The 21,969-nt window shown below is 47.6% G+C and overlaps 1 pseudogene; it reads left to right on the plus strand.

Annotated features, from left to right (window-relative positions):
- Positions 1–816: 816 nt before the first annotated feature.
- On the plus strand, positions 817–21,781 carry LOC117506142 (annotated as a pseudogene).
- Positions 21,782–21,969: the final 188 nt, after the last annotated feature.

The following is a 21,969-nucleotide window of genomic DNA, read 5'->3' on the forward strand; positions in this document are numbered from 1 at the left end:
GATCAGTGAGCAGAGCAGAGCTTCTCCTCTGGGTCTCTGTCTTGGCACAACAAGTCAAAAAAGTCACAGCGCCTCATTAATGTCTCATTCACCACAGACTTCATCCAATCCTGGCTGCACGCGATGAAATCTCAAGAAAAAGTTAAAATTACTCAGCTCTCCGTGTGGAGCAGAGACACTGTGCACGCACCGGATAACGTCCATGTCAATATTTATGTGGAACACTTCAAGGAAAAAGCATTTATGGTACATATTTAATTAAAGTGAAAAAATCTTACAACATACAACGTGGAGACCAGCGGCTTACAGACAAGTGTGACCTATTTATGTACAACTTCTTTTTTCTTTGTAAAATTAGTGGGTGTGGTTAATATTCAGGTGTGCTCTATAGTCCAGAACTTACGGGGTGTGTGTGTGTGTGTGTGTGTGTGTGTGTGTGTGTGTGTGTGTGTGTGAGAGAGAGAGAGAGAGATGTTTATTGGTTAAAGTTGCTGGGATAATATACATTTCTTGGTATGTCTAATTTCACATTTGAAAATATTTTTTTATTCAGTTTTATGTGTGTGTGTGTCTTTCTGACAGACGTGTCTGTTGTCTTCATGTCACCCTGTTGTTGCTGCAGTTCACTCTGACTGCCTCTAGAGAGCAGCACAGCTGCACCCGGATGATCAGTGTGTGTTTCATGACCTTTGATGACATTTGACCTTTAGGAATGTCCTCCTGCTCACAGTAACGTGTCTGTGATGCTGTTATAAATGTCTATCTCGTGTCTTTTTCCATTTGGCCCTGCCTCTCTGTGCGTGTGGCGTCCTGCAGGTCCAGGCCCACTCTGTGCTGTCATGTGATTGGTGCTTTGATGCCCTTCTTGAGGCACCCCTTGTCCAGTCTGTGGGCCGCACCCCTTGTCCAGGCCGTGGGCCGCGCCCCTTGTCCAGGCCGTGGGCCGCGCCCCTTGTCCAGGCCGTGGGCCGCGCCCCTTGTCCAGGCCGTGGGCCGCGCCCCTTGTCCAGGCCGTGGGCTGACCCGTGTGTGCGGGTGGCGGCTCGAGGCTGCGAGTACGAGCTGAATGACTCCGCGCGCTAGTGCATACACACACACACACACACGATCAGCTGATCTGTCTCTGCCAGTCAGCTTTCAAAGGAAAGGACCAATGAGACGAGCCCACGCTGTGCCGCTGCAATGCCTCCAAAATGGGTTTAAAATTTAAAAGAAATCAAAACAAAGGTGTCAAATCAAGTTTGAAATACTTGAAATATTCACATTGTTTACGTTAACGGTACTGAAACTAAACTGTTTAATTTTGATGGATGTTGGATTCAGTTTCAGGTTTTTGGTTTTGGGTAAATGAGAGATTTGAAATATTTCAGTCCTCTGGACGCCGCAGGTCCACTGAAGACCTGCACCCTGTCCTCGTGGATCTGCTTTGAGACGCTGATCCTGTGAGACGGACTCGGTGTGGGCGAACCTGGGTCCTGACAGCTGCAGCACAGCGGGACGCTGATTCAGACTGATGGCGGAGAATGTCAGCGCGCCGCTAGGTGGAGGCGTCGCCGCAGCCGCCGTGCACACCACCGTGCACATCGCCATGCAGCGGTGCGAACAGCTCATCGTGAATCTGTTACTGAACACTGATAGTCCCGAACTTATCACCACCAACCCAAACACACTTCCTGACGACACCCGAGTGTGTGTTTGATCTCACTTCTGTCTGCAGGATGACAGCGTTTGACTGTCTCTCCCTGTCTGTCTCTCTGTCTGTTTCTCCCTGTCTGTCTCTCTGTCTTTCTGGTTCTTTCTCCCTGTCTGTCTCTCTCTCCGTGTTTCTCCCTGTCTGTTTCTCCCTGTCTGTCTCTCTCCCTGTCTGTCTCTCTGTCTGTGTGTTTCTCCCTGTCTGTTTCTTTCTCCCTGTCTGTCTGTTTCTCCATTTCTTTGTCCCTGTCTGTCTCCCCGTGTGTCTCTTTCCCTGTCTGTCTCTCTCCCTGTCTGTCTCTCTGTCTTTCTGGTTCTTTCTCCCTCTGTCTCTCTCTCTCCGTGTTTCTCCCTGTCTGTTTCTTTCTCCCTGTCTGTCTCTCTCCCTGTCTGTCTCTCTGTCTCCCCCCGGGCAGCTTCTTTGAGAACATGAACCGCATCACCTCTCCAGACTACGTCCCTACTGAGACCGATGTGCTGCGAGTCCGTCTGAGGACGACAGGCATCATCGAGACACAGTTTAAAGTCGAACGTCTCATTTTCAAGTCGCTTCAGTTTTTATTCACGCTGTTTGAAAATGATGGATTCAGTTAATTTTCTCTTCTGGAACTTTCTCCTGCATCAGGGAGAGCAGACGTTAGTGTGGAGACATGTCAAACCCCGCGGCTTCAGGGACGTTACTACAGTGCCCACGAGCAAGATCCTCAGTCCCCAGATTAGTGTTTGTGTGTGTGCACGTACACGTGTTTGTGAGTGTGCATGCCTGTGTGTCTCTGTGTATGTGAGTGAGTTCTGGTGTGAATCAATATCTCACTGGCAGGAGACTGAATGGGTCAAATTCGTCCAATATTCAGTAAGAAAAGCAATTTTTGCTCTTTTTTTGTGCACATGTGAAATTGCAATCAGCTTGTTTCATTGAATCGTTTGATGTTGTTGATGTCTCTGGACCAATCACAGCCCTCTCAGGCTGCTCTGAATTTAGATGCAGGAAGTCACGTAACATCCAGATTTTTACTGCAGTGAGAAAAACTTGAAATTTGTAATATGAGAGTTTAGCTTTTGAGGGGGTGATGGTCTGGGCTTGAGACCAGAAGATTCTCTGTTCAAATCCCAGCCTGACTGGAAAATCACTAAGGGCCCTTGGGCAAGGTCCTTAATCCTCTAGTTGCTCCCGGTGTGTAGTGAGCGCCTTGTATGGCAGCACCCTGACATCGGGGTGAATGTGAGGCATAATTGTAAAGAGCTTTGAGCGTCTGATGCAGATGGAAAAGCGCTATATAAATGCAGTCCATTTAGCATTTAGCTGCACGAATGGCCACGTAAAGCAGCGTAATGGGGAAACGTTACAGTGTTGCTACACGGTCTGTCCAAGGTGCTGAATAAAGAGAAAATAACATGGGACCAAGGACAGAACCCTGAGGTACTCAGTGTGTTACTGCAGACCGTACAGGTGTTATGATTATGTAAGTCACAGTGTGATCGTTCTGATTGGTCTGATTTCAGCCATAAAAGGAGCAGAAATGCCAAAACAGTTCATGGTCAAACAAAAGGCAGCAATCAGTTCTGTCAAAATCCGCATCGAGGTCCAGTCACAGTTGTACTCGTTCACTCAGGACACAGACAAACTTCTTGAAGAGCTCCTGTCCTAAATAACTTCACATTGTTAGCTTTAGCAGACTTATCACGCTCTACAGCCACACGATGGGATCAAGATGTGAGATAAAGGTTAGAGACCGCGTTCAATAAGTCAAAGATGGGACCAGTCGCCAGCTCGGTCTTATCAGCAGAACGTCAGCCAGGTGTTCAGGATCATGGCTGATCGATGAGCAAGTGTCACGTAATGTCCTCCTCCAGTGGACTCGTCTTCTGAACTTGCTGCTGCAGCACCTGAAAGAAACGGTGCCTGGCACATTTATATATGACATCACCATCAGAAATCTTTTATGACAAGATTTTCAAATCTCAAACATGAATCTTGATTCTGTGAACAAGTCCACTATGGGAGCTGCGTCTCACTGTATCCACCCCGACCGTCCCCACAGCCAGGTGCAGTGCAGCCATACCACGCTTCACCTGGCTGATGGACCAGTTGTATGCCCAGGTGGTTGGGATCCAGGACCCACATGAGTTCCATTGTGTTTTGGACGGAGTTACTGACAATTACAGGAAATCATGTTTTTCACATAACTCATGAAACGTGTTTTCTTCAGGGTCTGAACTGATTGTTAATAAACGTGTGGAAGAGTCTGTGACAGGTCAGGAAACTTGTCCGAGTGAGGGAAACCACCAAGAGGACCATGAAGGGTTTAGCAGAGAGACTGAGCAGGTCGCCTGCTCCTCCAGTCACGGCTACAACACAGGATGGCCGCTCCTCCAGTCACGGGTAGACGGCCGCTCCTCCAGTCACGGGTAGAACGCAGGACGGCCGCTCCTCCAGTCACGGGTAGAACGCAGGACGGCCGCTCCTCCAGTCACGGTTAGAACGCAGGACGGCCGCTCCTCCAGTCACGGCTAGAACGCAGGACGGCCGCTCCTCCAGTCACGGCTACAACGCAGGACGGCCGCTCCTCCAGTCACGGCTAGAACACAGGACGGCCGCTCCTCCAGTCACAGCTAGAACGCAGGACGGCCGCTCCTCCAGTCACGGCTACAACGCAGGACGGCCGCTCCTCCAGTCACGGCTAGAACGCAGGACGGCCGCTCCTCCAGTCACGGCTAGAACGCAGGACGGCCGCTCCTCCAGTCACGGCTAGAACGCAGGACGGCCGCTCCTCCAGTCACGGCTAGAACGCAGGACGGCCGCTCCTCCAGTCACGGCTACAACGCTAGAACGCAGGACGGCCGCTCCTCCAGTCACGGCTACAACGCAGGACGGCCGCTCCTCCAGTCACGGCTACAACGCAGGACGGCCGCTCCTCCAGTCACGGCTAGAACGCAGGACGGCCGCTCCTCCAGTCACGGCTAGAACGCAGGACGGCCGCTCCTCCAGTCACGGCTAGAACGCAGGACGGCCGCTCCTCCAGTCACGGCTAGAACGCAGGACGGCCGCTCCTCCAGTCACGGCTAGAACGCAGGACGGCCGCTCCTCCAGTCACGGCTAGAACGCAGGACGGCCGCTCCTCCAGTCACGGCTACAACGCAGGACGGCCGCTCCTCCAGTCACGGCTAGAACACAGGACGGCCGCTCCTCCAGTCACAGCTAGAACGCAGGACGCCCGCTCCTCCAGTCACGGCTACAACGCAGGACGGCCGCTCCTCCAGTCACGGGTAGAACTTAGGAAGAAGTCATGTGAAATCTCGGCTTCATTGTGTTAAAGAACATCTGAGATGTTTTTCTTTTTTACTTTTAGAGTGTTTTTTTATTTTAATTATTTCATCAAAACACTTTAAAGGCTGTCAAGCTGAATTATTCTGATCATCTGTTCTTTTTCACCTCAGATGTGACGTTTGGGTTTTGATCTGAAATATCTTGACTGTAATTAACGGCGGCGTTGATCTGAATATTAAATTAACGGCGTGTCCGCAGCCACGTGGGCCGCGTCTTGATGTCTTTTGCTTTGACTGTTGGACGTATTGTTTGTGTCTCGGTGTCTCGCAGTAATCAGATTACTCTGGGCCTCTGAGAGCAGAAGTTTCCGAGTTGTCGTGTGTGTTTTGAATAGTCAGAATAAAACACGCTGACGTTTTAATGAGCTGCGTTTAGCAGATAAACGCGCGCCGTCACTGTGTTCGAGGCTCCCTGGACGGCCGTGATCTCAGCGTCACTCAGCAGTAAAGTTCTTAAGAGACACAAACACTTGGATGGCGGCTGATAAATGCTGATGATCACCTTGAGGTCTGTTTCTGTGCGTCACACGTTCGGCGCTCTTTGTGGGATCTGGATCCCAGGTTCTGCCGCAGGTCCGCGTCCTGGCTCTTATCGGTAATTCGGTTAATGAGTGTGACATCGAGCCCGCGGGCTTCGCGAACAGCTTAACATAAATTAATGTCATTATTTCAAACTGCAACAAAAAGCCAAGAGGGTGAAGAAGCTGAACGTGTTTCCAGTTAAAGCCCGCTGGTTCCAGCCTCCTCGTCCGTGTGGCTCGATGGTTCTCTCTGCTCATTCTCCTGCTGCATTCAGGGTCCCAGTCGGGACAAGAAACGTGCGCGCCCGTGCACACGCAGTATGTCCTCGTGCACGTACTTTATGTGCTCGTGCACTGGTTGTAGCTTTGAAAGAAGAAATTCGGACGGTGCGACGCAGAATGTTTCCAAGCATTAGTGTTGAATCCGTTGGTGATGCAATGAGGCCTCCTTTAGCTTTTTGATACATACTCCAGAACAGTGTTGTTCACACAACTGTTTCAAAGGCTTCAAAATGTTTTGAGTTCATCGTCACAAATGTGTAGTTCAGACAAAAAGTCTGCAGCCACACATTCTTTCTGTTCAATTCAACCCAGTTTAAAAGCATAGTAGAGAAGCTTGAATCTTCGACTGGACTGGGTTGCTTGACATGAAGACGTTTCGCTTCAAATCGGTTTATTGCGGTTTATTCTTCTCTACAAGAGTCAAGACAGAAGTCAGACTACCAGAGCAAGAATTTTAGCTGAGGAAGCTTCTGTGATTTGAAGCGAAACGTCCTCACGTCAAGCAACCCAGTCCAGTCAAAGATTCAAGCTTCTCTACTATGGAAACCACCTGGACAACTGAGAGCCTACACAGAAACCAGTTTAAAAGCATCAGCATTTTTTTTCTTTGACCTGTTTCTTTAATAGGTTGACTTTATGACATCACACAGGGCTGGACTGGGACCAAAAAACAGCCCGGGTATTTTTGGCCATGGCGACCCACCATGATTATTTAATATGGTGGTTTGATGTTGTCGGTGGTGGTTAGATGTTAGATGCTGATTGTATGTTGTTGGATAGTAGTTGGCTGTTGTTGAATGGTGGTTAGATGTTGTATCGTGGTTGGATGTTGTTGGATGGTGGTTAGATGTTAGATGCTGATTGTATGTTGTTGGATAGTAGTTGGCTGTTGTTGAATGGTGGTTAGATGTTGTATCGTGGTTGGATGTTGTTGGATGGTGGTTAGATGTTAGATGCTGATTGTATGTTGTTGGATAGTAGTTGGCTGTTGTTGAATGGTGGTTAGATGTTGTATCGTGGTTGGATGTTGTTGGATGGTGGTTAGATGTTAGATGCTGATTGTATGTTGTTGGATAGTAGTTGGCTGTTGTTGAATGGTGGTTAGATGTTGTATCGTGGTTGGATGTTGTTGAATGGTGGTTAGATGTTAGATGCTGATTGTATGTTGTTGGATAGTAGTTGGCTGTTGTTGAATGGTGGTTAGATGTTGTATCGTGGTTGGATGTTGTTGAATGGTGGTTAGATGTTAGATGCTGATTGTATGTTGTTGGATAGTAGTTGGCTGTTGTTGAATGGTGGTTAGATGTTGTTGGATAGCACTTGTATGCTGTTGGATGGTGGTTAGATATTGTATGGTTTTTGATGTCAGGCGGTGATTGGATGTTGTCAGATTGTGGTTGGATGGTGGTTGAATATTGTCAGATGTTGACGGATGGTGGTTGGATGTTGTGGATGGTGGCTAGATGTTGGATGTTGTTTGATGTCAGGTGGTGATTTGGATGTAGTTGGATGGTGTTGGATAGTATTTGGATGTTGTTGAATTGTGGTTGGATGTTGTTGAATGGTGGTTGGATTTGGTTGAATATTTTTGGATGTTGTTGGATGGTGGCTGGATGGTAATTGGATGGTGTTTAGATGTTGTCAGATGTTGTTGGATGGTGGGTGGATGTATTTGGTGTGTGTGGAGCTGTTAATATTCATAGAACTCTTTCTGTCACAGATCTGATTACGTGTCTCCACCCGTCATTTCCTGTCTCAATAAAGACCTCCATTAAACCCGTCGATGGAACATCTGGCTGGGAAAATGCATTCGAGCTTCCAGTCTGATTCCCGCCATCTCCTTGGGGAACGTTGACCTTTTTGCTGCCAGTTTTATTGTCTTTGAGAAACTCGACTCTGAATCTCTTATTGATTAGCTTCCAATCGTTACTATGATAGGTTGTCAATATGTACACGTTCAGATTCAGTGTGCTCGCTGAGAAGTTTGACGTAAGACCAATTTTTAAAATAAATCCCATTCATGATGATGACTGATATTAATGACGATGTTAATAATGTTGAAGACAACGACGATGATGATGCTGACGATGATGATGATAACGATGATGATGATGCTGACGATGATGATGATAACGATGATGATGATGATGCTGACGATGATGACAATGACGCTTATGATGAAGACTATGAAGATGATGACAATGATGATGAAGACGATGATGATTTAGCTGATGACAATGTTGATGATGATGCTGATGCTGTTGCTGATGATGAAGATGATAACGACAGTGATGAAGATGATGATGATGAAGATTGTTGAGGCCGAAGGATTTTCAGGCCTGTTCTGTGAAAGAAGAGAGTCAAGACATTGACCATTTGTCAAATAACAGGCTTTTTAATACGAAGTACTTCGGACACTGTGCCAACCAGGGTGTCCTGATTGGAACAATGAGCTCAGCTTTTATCCACATCAGGGCAGGAAGAAATTATGCATACGGTGTTAACACGACACATCTCTTCACACATAAACACAGAGGAAAAGGAAGTAGTGGTTGTTCTCCGAACTATGAGAGTGACATGGCTGTGATGATCAAAGGGTCCTTTTCATTTACAAGTCCTTGGGGGTCTCGGAGCCACGTCCCACTGTGAGACTGTCTGCAGTGCTTCTTCTGGCATTGTGACTGATCAGGGTTTTAGCAGGGTGACACGGAGCCATTTGTGTGGCGAGGCAGCTTAGGAATGGTTTGATCAGATGTGTCACAAAAGGCTGTTTGATCAGTATCTTTCACACCAAGCAAGTCTTTAGCAGTTAAGTAACAGAAGGGTTACAATCGGTCAAACAAACAGAACTTTAAACATTTGGTCAAACATTTAATAAAAAAGGAACATTTACTTTAATAGAAAAGCAATATTTATCATTTTAGTTTCCACAAGACGATGATGGTGATGATTTAGCTGATGACAATGTTGATGATGATGCTGTTACTGATGATGAAGACGATAACGATAGTGATGAAGATGAAGACGATTATGATGACGACGATGATGATGATGAAGACGATAACGATAGTGATGAAGATGATGAAGACGATGATGATGATGACGACGATGATGATGATGAAGACGATAACGATAGTGATGAAGATGATGAAGACGATTATGACGACGACGATGATGATGATGAAGACGATAACGATAGTGATGAAGATGATGAAGATGATTATGATGACGATGATGATGATGAAGACGATCACGACAGTTATGAAGACGATGATGACAGTGAAGACGATGAAGACAATGATGGTGATGATTTAGCTGATGACGATGTTGATGATGTTGAAGACAACGCTGATGATGATGAAGACGATGATGGTGCTGATGATGAAGACGATGATGATGATTTAGAATCAGAATCATCTTTATTGTCATTGTAATTTGCATTACGAGATTTGAGCGCAACTCCAAAAAGGTGCTTTCTGTGGTGCGAGTAATCTTTAGCCAAATAAAAGATAGTGAAATTTAACGGTGAATTATTCAGAGTATATGTACAACTAATATAAACATAAGGTAAAATGAAATTAAATAAAATGTGGACCAAGTAGAATGTAAAATGAGAATTATATACAACTGTGGAATCATACTGCACGGGAATACTGCACATGGTTTACAGATATTGCACAAGAAACTTGAAGGTGTGGATTAGAGTGATTTGTTATTGTTCAGAGCAGTGATCGCTCTGGGGAGAAAGCTGTCCCTGAGTCTGTTTGTCCTAGTTTTGATTGACCTATACCATTGGCCGGAGGGTCGTAGGTCAAACAGGTGGTTGCTGGGGTGGGATGTGTCTTTGCTGATGCTGGCAGCAATGTCCTCCAGGCTGGGCAGAGAGCAGCCAGTGATCCCCTGGGCCGTTTTGATCACCTGCTGCAGCGCTCTCCTGTCTGCTGCTGAGCACCCCCCGTACCACGCTGTGATGCAGTACATCAGGATGCTCTCGATGGTTGCTCTGTAGAACAACACCAGCAGCTTCTCCTCCAGATTGTTTCTCCTGAGCACCCTCAGGAAGTGGAGTCGCTGCTGGGCTTTCTTCACCACCACTGTGGTGTTGGCAGTCCAGGAGAGGCTGTCAGAGAGCTGCACTCCCAGGAACCTGATGGAGCTGACCCTTTCCACACAGTCCCCTTGGATGTAGAGCGGGGCTGGTTAAGCCCTGTTCTTCCTGAAGTCCAGGATTATTTCTTTTGTTTTTGTGGTGTTCAGCGGCAGGTTGTCAGCTGAACACCACACTCTCAGTCGATTGACCTCATCTCTGTAGTCGGTCTCATCCCCCTGAGATGAGCCCAATCACGGTGGTATCATCCGCAAACTTTATGATGGTGTTTGTGGGATGGGTCGGAGAACAGTTGTGCGTGTAAAGGGTGAACAGGAGGGGGCTCAGTAAACAGTCTTGAGGGGAACCGGTGCTGAGTGTGATAGTGGAGGAAAGGTGGGGGCCAACTTTCACGGACTGTGGGAGGTTTGTGAGGAAGTCCTTGATCCACTGGCAGATGGGGGTGGAGATGCCCAGATGTGTCAGTTTCTGGACCAGGATCTCCTGGATGATGTGGTTGAAGGCTGAGCTGAAGTCCAGGAAGAGCATCCTCACATAGCTTCCCTGGTGCTCCAGGTGGCTCAGCACGGTGTGGAGAGCTGTGGTGATAACGTTTTAGCTGATGACAATGTTGATGATGATGAAGACAATGATACTGATGATGATGACGACGATGATGACGATAATTTAGCTGATGACAATGTTGATGATGATGAAGACAATGATACTGATGATGATGACGACGATGATGACGATGATTTAGCTGATGACGATCTTGATGATGATGAAGACGATGATGCTGCTGCTGCTGATGAAGACAGTGATGATGATGATGATGACAATAACAGTAACGACACTGATGATGAAGACGATGATGCTGATGATGAAGACGATGACGACAACGATGATGATGATGATTTAGCTGATGACGATGTTGATGATGACGATGATGCTGTTGATGATGATGAAGAAGATGACAATGATAATGAGGATGATGATTTAGCTGATGACAGTGCTGATGATGACAACAACAATGATGATGATGATTTAGCTGATGATGATGTTAATGATGATGAAGACGATGATGCTGCTGCTGATGATGTAGACACATGACGATGATGATGACAATAACAATAACGACACTGATGATGATGAAGACGATGATGCTGATGATGAAGATGATGACAACAACGATGAAGATGATGATTTAGCTGATGACGATGTTGATGATGACGATGATGCTGTTGATGATGATGAATAAGATGACAATGATAATAATGACGATGATTTAGCTGATGACTGTTGATGACGATGACGACAACGATGATGATGATGATTTAGCTGACGATGATGCTGTTGATGATGAAGAAGACAGTGATAATAATGAGGATGATGATTGAGCTGATGACAGTGCTGATGATGATGAAGACGATGCTGATGATGAAGATGATGACGACAACAATGATGATGATGATTTAGCTGATGACGATAATACTGCTGATGATGATGACGATGATGAAGATGATGAAGACGATGATGGCGACGATGATAATGATGAAGACATCAATGATGAGGAAGACGATGATGATTTAGCTGATGACAATGTTGATGATGATGAAGACGATAACGACAGTGATGAAGATGATGATGACAGTGAAGACGATGATGATGACGACGATGATGACGATGAAGACGATGATGGTGATGATTTAGCTGATGACGATGTTGATGATGAAGACGGTGATGACGAAGACGATGGTGCTGATGATGAAGACGATGATTTAGCTGATGACAATTATGATGATGAAGACAATGATGCTGATGATGAAGACGATGACGATGATGATGATGATGATTTAGCTGATGATGATGTTAATGATGAGGATAATGCTGTTGCTGATGATGAAGACGATAACGACAGTGATGAAGACAATGAAGATGATGATGATGATGATGACAGCAACAATGATGATGATGACGACGACGCTGATGGCAACGACGCTGATGATGATGATAACGATGATGATAATGCTGATGATGAAGATGATGATGATGATTTAGCTGATGACAATGTTGATGATGATGATGAAGACGATGATGTCTTCATCATCGTCTTCATCATGACGACGGCTGATGACGATGACGGTGACGATGATGATGATTTAGCTGATGACGATGTTGATGATAATAAAGACGATGATGATGATGATGATGATGACGATAACGACAATGAAGAGGATGATGATGACGATGATGCTGCTCATGATGATGACGAGTCTGATGATGATGAAGATGATGGTGATAATTTAGCTGATGACGATGATGAACACGATGATGATAATGATGAAGACGATGATGATAATGATGAAGACGATGATTTAGGTGATGACGATGATGATGCTGCTGCTGAAGACGATAACGATGATGATGAAAACGATGATGATGAAGACGATGACAACGATGATGATGAAGACGATGATGATGATGATGATTTAGCTGATGATGATGATGATGTGATTGATAATCTGATGTTGACTGAAGGACTGTGTGTACACTCTGAACCACAGACTCTGAGCTGTGTTGCAAAACATTGATCAGAGTCTCTGTGGAATATAAATGATTGTGTGTTTGTTTGGAGTTTGCGACGAGTGGCTGCTGTGTGGCGGCATCTCGTTCTGTTTGATGGATCCTGATTGGAGGAAGTAGACCAGTTAAATCAGGACCACCTGCGTCCACGGTCTCAGCCTGCGTGCGCATTCAAAGCTTGTGTTGTTTCATGTTCCACACTTCACAGTGTGCTACATTTTGGAGACTGCTGACAAAACTAATCACACTTCAGGGGCCCTATCTGGGCTCACCACTGCAGAACAGCGTGCAGCGTGTCACGCTTCGAGTCCAACTGGTGCCGTTGTCCTTTTCACACTGACCCTCTTTAAATGTCAAATGTACTTGTGCTCATCTGTGCACAAATGGGCGTGATGGTGTTAAAAATGGGTGTGGTCAAACGCAGTGTTAGCATGAGGCAGCATACCAACAAAAGCCTACTGTACCTTTACCATATTTTTATGCTTCATTTGTTTTTTTGTTTTCCTGGGGTGGGTTTGCGTGGGGGGGACAGGCAGGGCTGGCCACGGGGCGCACAACCTGATGGGTTGTAAAGGAGATGGGACAGATGGAAGAGGAGCTTATCTGCTTCACTCAGGGATCTTTGGTTACTGCTGCTTCCATAACTGAAGCTTGGTTCGTTTCCTCACAGAAAACCTCTCACTTCTCACGCTGGCTGAGTCCGGGGGCAAATAAAGAACCGGGTCCGAGCGCTCACAAGTCTGAAACGGGTCGACAGAAGACCATCTGATTAGTTTTACATTGATCCCAAAACAGCTATAATTGATGAAGTGAAGTTTTAGTCGTGACCTCAACCTCTCTGTGCAGGATGTATGATGTTGGGGGTCAGAGTAGCGAGCGCAGGAAGTGGATCAGCTGCTTCAATGATGTCAGGGCGGTGTTGTTTGTGGTGTCCCTCAGCGGCTACAATGCCACCCTGCTAGAAGACAAGACCACGGTATGGGACGCGGTGCTGCGGTCCAAGTTTCATGCGTTAGCTGTTGTATATTGTTGTATATCACATAAGTGACTTTGTGTGTTGATTATTACAGCGGAACAAGGAAAATTCCTGGTATGTGGAAAAGCAGTAAATCAGGTTGTGATGAAGAGCGATTGGAGGCGTGCCACTTGCTCCTAATCAGATCATGGGCTGAACTGCGCCGCTTCATGGTGACTGAGATCCTCTGTGACGCTAATTCACTTGTTTTCTTTCTGCAGAATCGTCTGCAGGAGAGCATGAAGCTCTTCTCCTGCAACGTGTTCTTCTGCAGCATGTCTATGGTGACTGCGGACATCAGCCTCATGTGCATATGGTTCTGATCCGGCAGAATCTGTGGAAAACAAGGTTCTGCTGACCCACGTCAGAGACACATGAATCACACATGAAACATGTCACGTGAATCAGGATCTGAATCCTGGTTTTTTAACGAGTGTAAATGCGTCTGAGGAAGATGTGATTATTTCAAAGAGGATCGAGACGGAACTGAAGCTCAAGGTTTTTAAATAAGGAGATCAGATCGAAGCCCGTCTGACTGCATTAAAAACAATAATAATAATAACTCATATTTGTTCCACAAACAAATAGAATTAAAACGTTTATTCCATCAAAGTTATGACTCAGACGGAAAACACTGATGATCCACTTTTCACAACCAGTGTCTCGTTAAACGCGTGACAAGGACTCTTTAACAAGGCTCATTAAGCACCTTTTCAGTGGGCGGAGCTTGGAACCTCGTTAGCGCTCTGTTATGATGACACGCCCGTCTGATTTCCTGTTCAGTCGACTCCGCCTCTTACTGGAGGAGGATGTCTGTGACTAAAGCAGGATGTCTGTGTCTGAAGCAGGATGTCGGTGACTGGAGGAGGATGTCTGTGACTGGAGGAGGATGTCTGTGTCTGAAGCAGGATGTCGGTGACTGAAGCAGGAGGTCTGTGACTGGAGGAGGATGTCGGTGACTGAAGCAGGATGTCTGTGACTGGAGGAGGATGTCGGTGACTGGAGGAGGATGTCTGTGTCTGAAGCAGGATGTCGGTGACTGGAGGAGGATGTCTGTGTCTGAAGCAGGATGTCGGTGACTGGAGGAGGATGTCTGTGTCTGAAGCAGGATGTCGGTGACTGGAGGAGGATGTCTGTGTCTGAAGCAGGATGTCTGTGACTGGAGGAGGATGTCGGTGACTGAAGCAGGATGTCTGTGACTGGAGGAGGATGTCTGTGACTGAAGCAGGATATCGGTGACTGAAGCAGGATGTCTGTGACTGGAGGAGGATATCTTGACTTGGGCAGGATGTCGGTGACTAAAGCAGGATGTTTGACTGGAGGAGGATATCTGTGACTGGAGGAGGATGTCTGTGTCTGAAGCAGGATGTCTTTGTCTGGAGGAGGATGTGTGTGACTGGAGGAGGATGTCTGTGACTGGAGGAGGATGTCGGTGACTGGAGGAGGATGTCTGTGACTGGAGGAGGATGTCTGTGACTGGAGGAGGATGTCAGTGACTGAAGCAGGATGTCTGTGACTGGAGGAGGATGTCTGTGTCTGAAGCAGGATGTCGGTGACTGGAGGAGGATGTCTGTGTCTGAAGCAGGATGTTGGTGACTGAAGCAGGAGGTCTGTGACTGGAGGAGGATGTCGGTGACTGAAGCAGGATGTCTGTGACTGGAGGAGGAGGTCTGTGACTGAAGCAGGATGTCGGTGACTGAAGCAGGATGTCTGTGACTGGAGGAGGATGTCGGTGACTGGAGGAGGATGTCTGTGTCTGAAGCAGGATGTCGGTGACTGGAGGAGGATGTCTGTGTCTGAAGCAGGATGTCGGTGACTGGAGGAGGATGTCTGTGTCTGAAGCAGGATGTCTGTGACTGGAGGAGGATGTCGGTGACTGAAGCAGGATGTCTGTGACTGGAGGAGGATGTCTGTGACTGAAGCAGGATATCGGTGACTGAAGCAGGATGTCTGTGACTGGAGGAGGATATCTTGACTTGGGCAGGATGTCGGTGACTAAAGCAGGATGTTTGACTGGAGGAGGATATCTGTGACTGGAGGAGGATGTCTGTGTCTGAAGCAGGATGTCTTTGTCTGGAGGAGGATGTGTGTGACTGGAGGAGGATGTGTGTGACTGGAGGGGGTTGTCTGTGTCTGAAGCAGGATGTCGGTGACTGAAGCAGGATGTCTGTGACTGGAGGAGGATGTCTGTGTCTGAAGCAGGATGTCGGTGACTGAAGCAGGATGTCTGTGACTGGAGGAGGATGTCTGTGTCTGAAGCAGGATGTCTGTGACTGGAGGAGGATGTCTGTGAATAAAGCAGGATGTCTGTGACTGGAGGAGGATGTCAGTGACTGAAGCAGGATGTCTGTGACTGGAGGAGGATGTCTGTGTCTGAAGCAGGATGTCGGTGACTGGAGGAGGATGTCTGTGAATAAAGCAGGATGTCTGTGTCTGAAGCAGGAGGTCTGTGACTGGAGGAGGATGTCTGTGTCTGAAGCAGGATGTCGGTGACTGGAGGAGGATGTCTGTGTCTGAAGCAGGATGTTGGTGACTGAAGCAGGAGGTCTGTGACTGGAGGAGGATGTCAGTGACTGAAGCAGGATGTCTGTGACTGGAGGAGGATGTCTGTGACTGAAGCAGGATGTCGGTGACTGAAGCAGGATGTCTGTGACTGGAGGAGGATGTCGGTGACTGGAGGAGGATGTCTGTGTCTGAAGCAGGATGTCGGTGACTGGAGGAGGATGTCTGTGTCTGAAGCAGGATGTCGGTGACTGAAGCAGGATGTCTGTGACTGGAGGAGGATGTCAGTGACTGAAGCAGGATGTCTGTGACTGGAGGAGGATGTCTGTGTCTGAAGCAGGATGTCGGTGACTTGAGGAGGATGTCTGTGTCTGAAGCAGGATGTTGGTGACTGAAGCAGGAGGTCTGTGACTGGAGGAGGATGTCGGTGACTGAAGCAGGATGTCTGTGACTGGAGGAGGATGTCTGTGACTGAAGCAGGATGTCGGTGACTGAAGCAGGATGTCTGTGACTGGAGGAGGATGTCGGTGACTGGAGGAGGATGTCTGTGTCTGAAGCAGGATGTCGGTGACTGGAGGAGGATGTCTGTGTCTGAAGCAGGATGTCGGTGACTGGAGGAGGATGTCTGTGTCTGAAGCAGGATGTCGGTGACTGGAGGAGGATGTCTGTGTCTGAAGCAGGATGTCTGTGACTGGAGGAGGATGTCGGTGACTGAAGCAGGATGTCTGTGACTGGAGGAGGATGTCTGTGACTGAAGCAGGATATCGGTGACTGAAGCAGGATGTCTGTGACTGGAGGAGGATATCTTGACTTGGGCAGGATGTCGGTGACTAAAGCAGGATGTTTGACTGGAGGAGGATATCTGTGACTGGAGGAGGATGTCTGTGTCTGAAGCAGGATGTCTTTGTCTGGAGGAGGATGTGTGTGACTGGAGGAGGATGTGTGTGACTGGAGGGGGTTGTCTGTGTCTGAAGCAGGATGTCGGTGACTGAAGCAGGATGTCTGTGACTGGAGGAGGATGTCTGTGTCTGAAGCAGGATGTCGGTGACTGAAGCAGGATGTCTGTGACTGGAGGAGGATGTCTGTGTCTGAAGCAGGATGTCTGTGACTGGAGGAGGATGTCTGTGAATAAAGCAGGATGTCTGTGTCTGAAGCAGGAGGTCTGTGACTGGAGGAGGATGTCTGTGTCTGAAGCAGGATGTCGGTGACTGGAGGAGGATGTCTGTGTCTGAAGCAGGATGTCTGTGTCTGGAGGAGGATGTCTGTGAATAAAGCAGGATGTCTGTGTCTGAAGCAGGATGTCTGTGACTGGAGGAGGATGTCTGTGTCTGAAGCAGGATGTCGGTGACTGGAGGAGGATGTCTGTGTCTGAAGCAGGATGTCGGTGACTGGAGGAGAATGTCTGTGTCTGAAGCAGGATGTTTGTGTCTGGAGGAGGATGTCTGTGTCTGGAGGAGGATGTGTGTGTCTGGAGGAGGATGTGTGTGACTGGAGGAGGATGTGTGTGACTGAAGCAGGATGTCTGTGACTGGAGGAGGATGTCTGTGTCTGAAGCAGGATGTCTGTGACTGGAGGAGGATGTCTGTGAATAAAGCAGGATGTCTGTGTCTGAAGCAGGAGGTCTGTGACTGGAGGAGGATGTCTGTGTCTGAAGCAGGATGTCGGTGACTGGAGGAGGATGTCTGTGTCTGAAGCAGGATGTCTGTGTCTGGAGGAGGATGTCTGTGAATAAAGCAGGATGTCTGTGTCTGAAGCAGGATGTCTGTGACTGGAGGAGGATGTCTGTGTCTGAAGCAGGATGTCGGTGACTGGAGGAGGATGTCTGTGTCTGAAGCAGGATGTCGGTGACTGGAGGAGAATGTCTGTGTCTGAAGCAGGATGTCGGTGACTGGAGGAGGATGTCTGTGTCTGAAGCAGGATGTTTGTGTCTGGAGGAGGATGTCTGTGTCTGGAGGAGGATGTGTGTGACTGGAGGAGGATGTGTGTGACTGGAGGAGGATGTCAGTGACTAAAGCAAGATGTCTGTGTCTGGAGCAGGATGTCTGTGTCTGAAGCAGGATGTCTGTGTCTGAAGCAGGAGGTTTGTGTCTGGAGGAGGATGTCTGTGACTGGAGGAGGATGTCAGTGACTAAAGCAGGATGTCTGTGTCTGAAGCAGGATGCCTGTGTCTGGAGGAGGTCTGTCTGTGAGTGGAGGAGGATGTGTGTGACTGGAGCAGGATGTCAGTGACTAAAGCAGGATGTCTGTGATTGGAGGAGGATGTCTGTGTCTGAAGCAAGATGTCTGTGTCTGGAGGAGGATGTCTGTGACTAAAGCAGGATGTCTGTGTCTGGAGGAGGATGTCTGTGACTGGAGGAGAATGTCGGTGACTAAAGCAGGATGTCTGTGACTGGAGCAGGATGTCGGTGACTAAAGCAGGATGTCTGTGACTGGAGGAGGATGTCGGTGACTAAAGCAGGATGTCTGTGACTGGAGGGGGTTGTCTGTGTCTGAAGCAAGATGTCTGTGACTGGAGGAGGATGTCTGTGTCTGAAGCACGATGTCTGTGACTGGAGGAGGATGTCTGTGTCTGAAGCAGGATGTTGGTGACTGAAGCAGGATGTCTGTGACTGGAGGAGGATATCTTGACTGGAGCAGGATGTCTGTGTCTGGAGGAGGATGTCTGTGACTGGAGCAGGATGTCTGTGACTGGAGGAGAATGTCTGTGTCTGAAGCAGGATGTCTGTGACTGGAGGAGGATGTCTGTGTCTGGAGAACGATGTCGGTGACTGAAGCAGGATATCTGTGACTGGAGGAGGATATCTTGACTGGAGCAGGATGTCAGTGACTAAAGCAGGATGTCTGTGGCTGGAGGAGGATGTCTGTGACTTGAGGAGGATATCTTGACTGGAGCAGGATGTTGGTGACTAAAGCAGGATGTCTGTGACTGGAGGAGGATATCTTGACTGGAGCAGGATGTCAGTGACTAAAGCAGGATGTCTGTGACTTGAGGAGGATATCTTGACTGGAGCAGGATGTTGGTGACTAAAGCAGGATGTCTGTGTCTGAAGCAGGATGTCGGTGACTAAAGCAGGATGTCTGTGACTTGAGGAGGATATCTTGACTGGAGCAGGATGTTGGTGACTAAAGCAGGATGTCTGTGTCTGAAGCAGGATGTCGGTGACTAAAGCAGGATGTCTGTGACTAAAGCAGGATGTCTGTATCTGAAGCAGGATGTCGGTGACTGAAGCAGGATGTCTGTGACTGAAGTAGGAGGTCGGTGACTAAAGCAGGATGTCTGTGACTGGAGGAGGATGTCTGTGACTGGAGGAGGATATCTTGACTGGAGCAGGATGTCTGTGTCTGGAGGAGGATGTCTGTGACTGGAGCAGGATGTCTGTGACTGGAGGAGAATGTCTGTGTCTGAAGCAGGATGTCTGTGACTGGAGGAGGATATCTGTGACTGGAGGAGGATATCTTGACTGGAGCAGGATGTCAGTGACTAAAGCAGGATGTCTGTGGCTGGAGGAGGATGTCTGTGACTTGAGGAGGATATCTTGACTGGAGCAGGATGTTGGTGACTAAAGCAGGATGTCTGTGACTGGAGGAGGATATCTTGACTGGAGCAGGATGTCAGTGACTAAAGCAGGATGTCTGTGACTTGAGGAGGATATCTTGACTGGAGCAGGATGTTGGTGACTAAAGCAGGATGTCTGTGTCTGAAGCAGGATGTCGGTGACTAAAGCAGGATGTCTGTGACTAAAGCAGGATGTCTGTATCTGAAGCAGGATGTCGGTGACTGAAGCAGGATGTCTGTGACTGAAGTAGGAGGTCGGTGACTAAAGCAGGATGTCTGTGACTGGAGGAGGATGTCTGTGACTGGAGGAGGATGTCTGTGTCTGAAGCAGGATGTCTGTGACTGGAGGAGGATGTCTGTGTCTGAAGCAGGATGTCGGTGACTAAAGCAGGATGTCTGTGACTTGAGGAGGATATCTTGACTGGAGCAGGATGTTGGTGACTAAAGCAGGATGTCTGTGTCTGAAGCAGGATGTCGGTGACTAAAGCAGGATGTCTGTGACTAAAGCAGGATGTCTGTATCTGAAGCAGGATGTCGGTGACTGAAGCAGGATGTCTGTGACTGAAGTAGGAGGTCGGTGACTAAAGCAGGATGTCTGTGACTGGAGGAGGATGTCTGTGACTGGAGGAGGATGTCTGTGTCTGAAGCAGGATGTCTGTGACTGGAGGAGGATGTCTGTGTCTGAAGCAGGATGTCTGTGACTGGAGAAGGATGTCTGTGTCTGAAGCAGGAGGTCGGTGACTAAAGTAGGATGTCTGTGTCTGAAGCAGGATGTCTGTGACTGGAGGAGGATGTCTGTGTCTGAAGCAGGATGTCTGGTGTTTGACTCAGACGTCGGCAGAATCATTATCGTCTATCAGTGTCTGTTCTGATCAAACCAATTGAAGTGAATTTGTCACCAGGATTTCTGGGAGTTGTGGTGAAAAACCAGATAACTGTTGACAGAATTTAGAAAGGTGCAATGAGACACTGGAGGCAGGAGACATCGACTGGACCAGAATCACAGAGGTGGACTGGGACCTGGGCCTGGTTTCATAAAATGGTCTACTCTGGTTTGTGGACTAAACTTACTTAGTTAACTCATCTTTTGATGTTCGTCTTGGCACAAAGCACTTAGTTGGCTAAAGTTTTGAGTTACCCGACAAAATTTTTTAGTCTGGTACACAGGAGGCTCGCCTTATTTTAGTGTCACCACTTGATGGAGGACGGAAGGAGAGATTTGCAGCAGGAGTGGGTGTTCCAGGACTGGAATAATCCATTGGAGATGACTAATATGCAAGTTTAGCCATCAATGTGAAACAGAGATTAGATGGATAATGTTGGGCAACTAACCTTAGTCAACTAAGTAAGCTTCGTAGACTAAAAGATGAGACTGCTTTATGAAACCTGCACCAGGTGGCCATACATGGAGCTGACGGAGGCAGGAACGCTGAGGAAAACCAGAAAGACAGCACAGCTCAGGAGTCGGGATGATCAAAGTATCACCTTAGGTAGGACTTTTTTGTTGTTGTTTTAGATTTTATTCATGAACAAACTCGACCTCTTTCAAGAAAAGATTTTACATTCTAGATGACACGTGCGTTTGTACCTGCCGTGCTTTACAGGTGAGAAACTGTTGACCTGCACCTGCTGCATTGTTTAAAACAAAAATCATTAAGAATATTTCACAGAGCAGAAAATAATACAATACTGTTGACCTGCATGACCTTCACAGCAGTTTAAACCTTAACTCAACCAGATCCTTTGTGATGTCATATAAAAGCAGTGTTCGTGCAGACCAATAAGATTCAAACAAATGCCTGAGAATTTGGCTAAAAATGGGCAGATCAGGCGATTTCTCTAAAGCAGGTTTTTCCCACCTCAAGTCTCAGTGAGCTCGACTTAAAGGTCAAGCAGTTTGGCTGGAGGTCATCCTGTAGTGCTGACCTTTGACCTGAAGGATCTGAAGCTTGGACTGAGATTCTGTGTTTTCTCTGACAGGCGCCGACTGGGACGTGGACTCAGCAGCCGCCACCTTCATTTCACTCAATGCCACGCCCACCAAACACATCTACCACCACTTCACCATGGCGACGGACCCGTCCAACATCCAGATTGTGTTTCAGGTTGTGATGAACACAATAATCAAAGAGAACCTGGAGGCGGTGTCACTGCTTTAGAGGCGCTGAGAACAGACCAAACGCTAAAACGCTACACGTGTTTCCTGTTGAAGCAAAGCATTTCCTTCCTTTTTTCCCAGACTTTAATTGGCCTGGATATTTGGTTCAAACATCAAAATTGACACCTCCTTGGCTTTGTTACATTTTAAAATGGCTTTTAAACTAGTTTATGTTTTTTTTAAAATGCAAGTCCACGTCTGTCTGTGCGGCCGCTCTCCTGGACTCTGAGCGGCTCTGTGGTG

Source organism: Thalassophryne amazonica, unplaced genomic scaffold, assembly GCF_902500255.1.
Source record: "Thalassophryne amazonica unplaced genomic scaffold, fThaAma1.1, whole genome shotgun sequence".
Lineage (NCBI taxonomy): Eukaryota > Metazoa > Chordata > Actinopteri > Batrachoidiformes > Batrachoididae > Thalassophryne > Thalassophryne amazonica.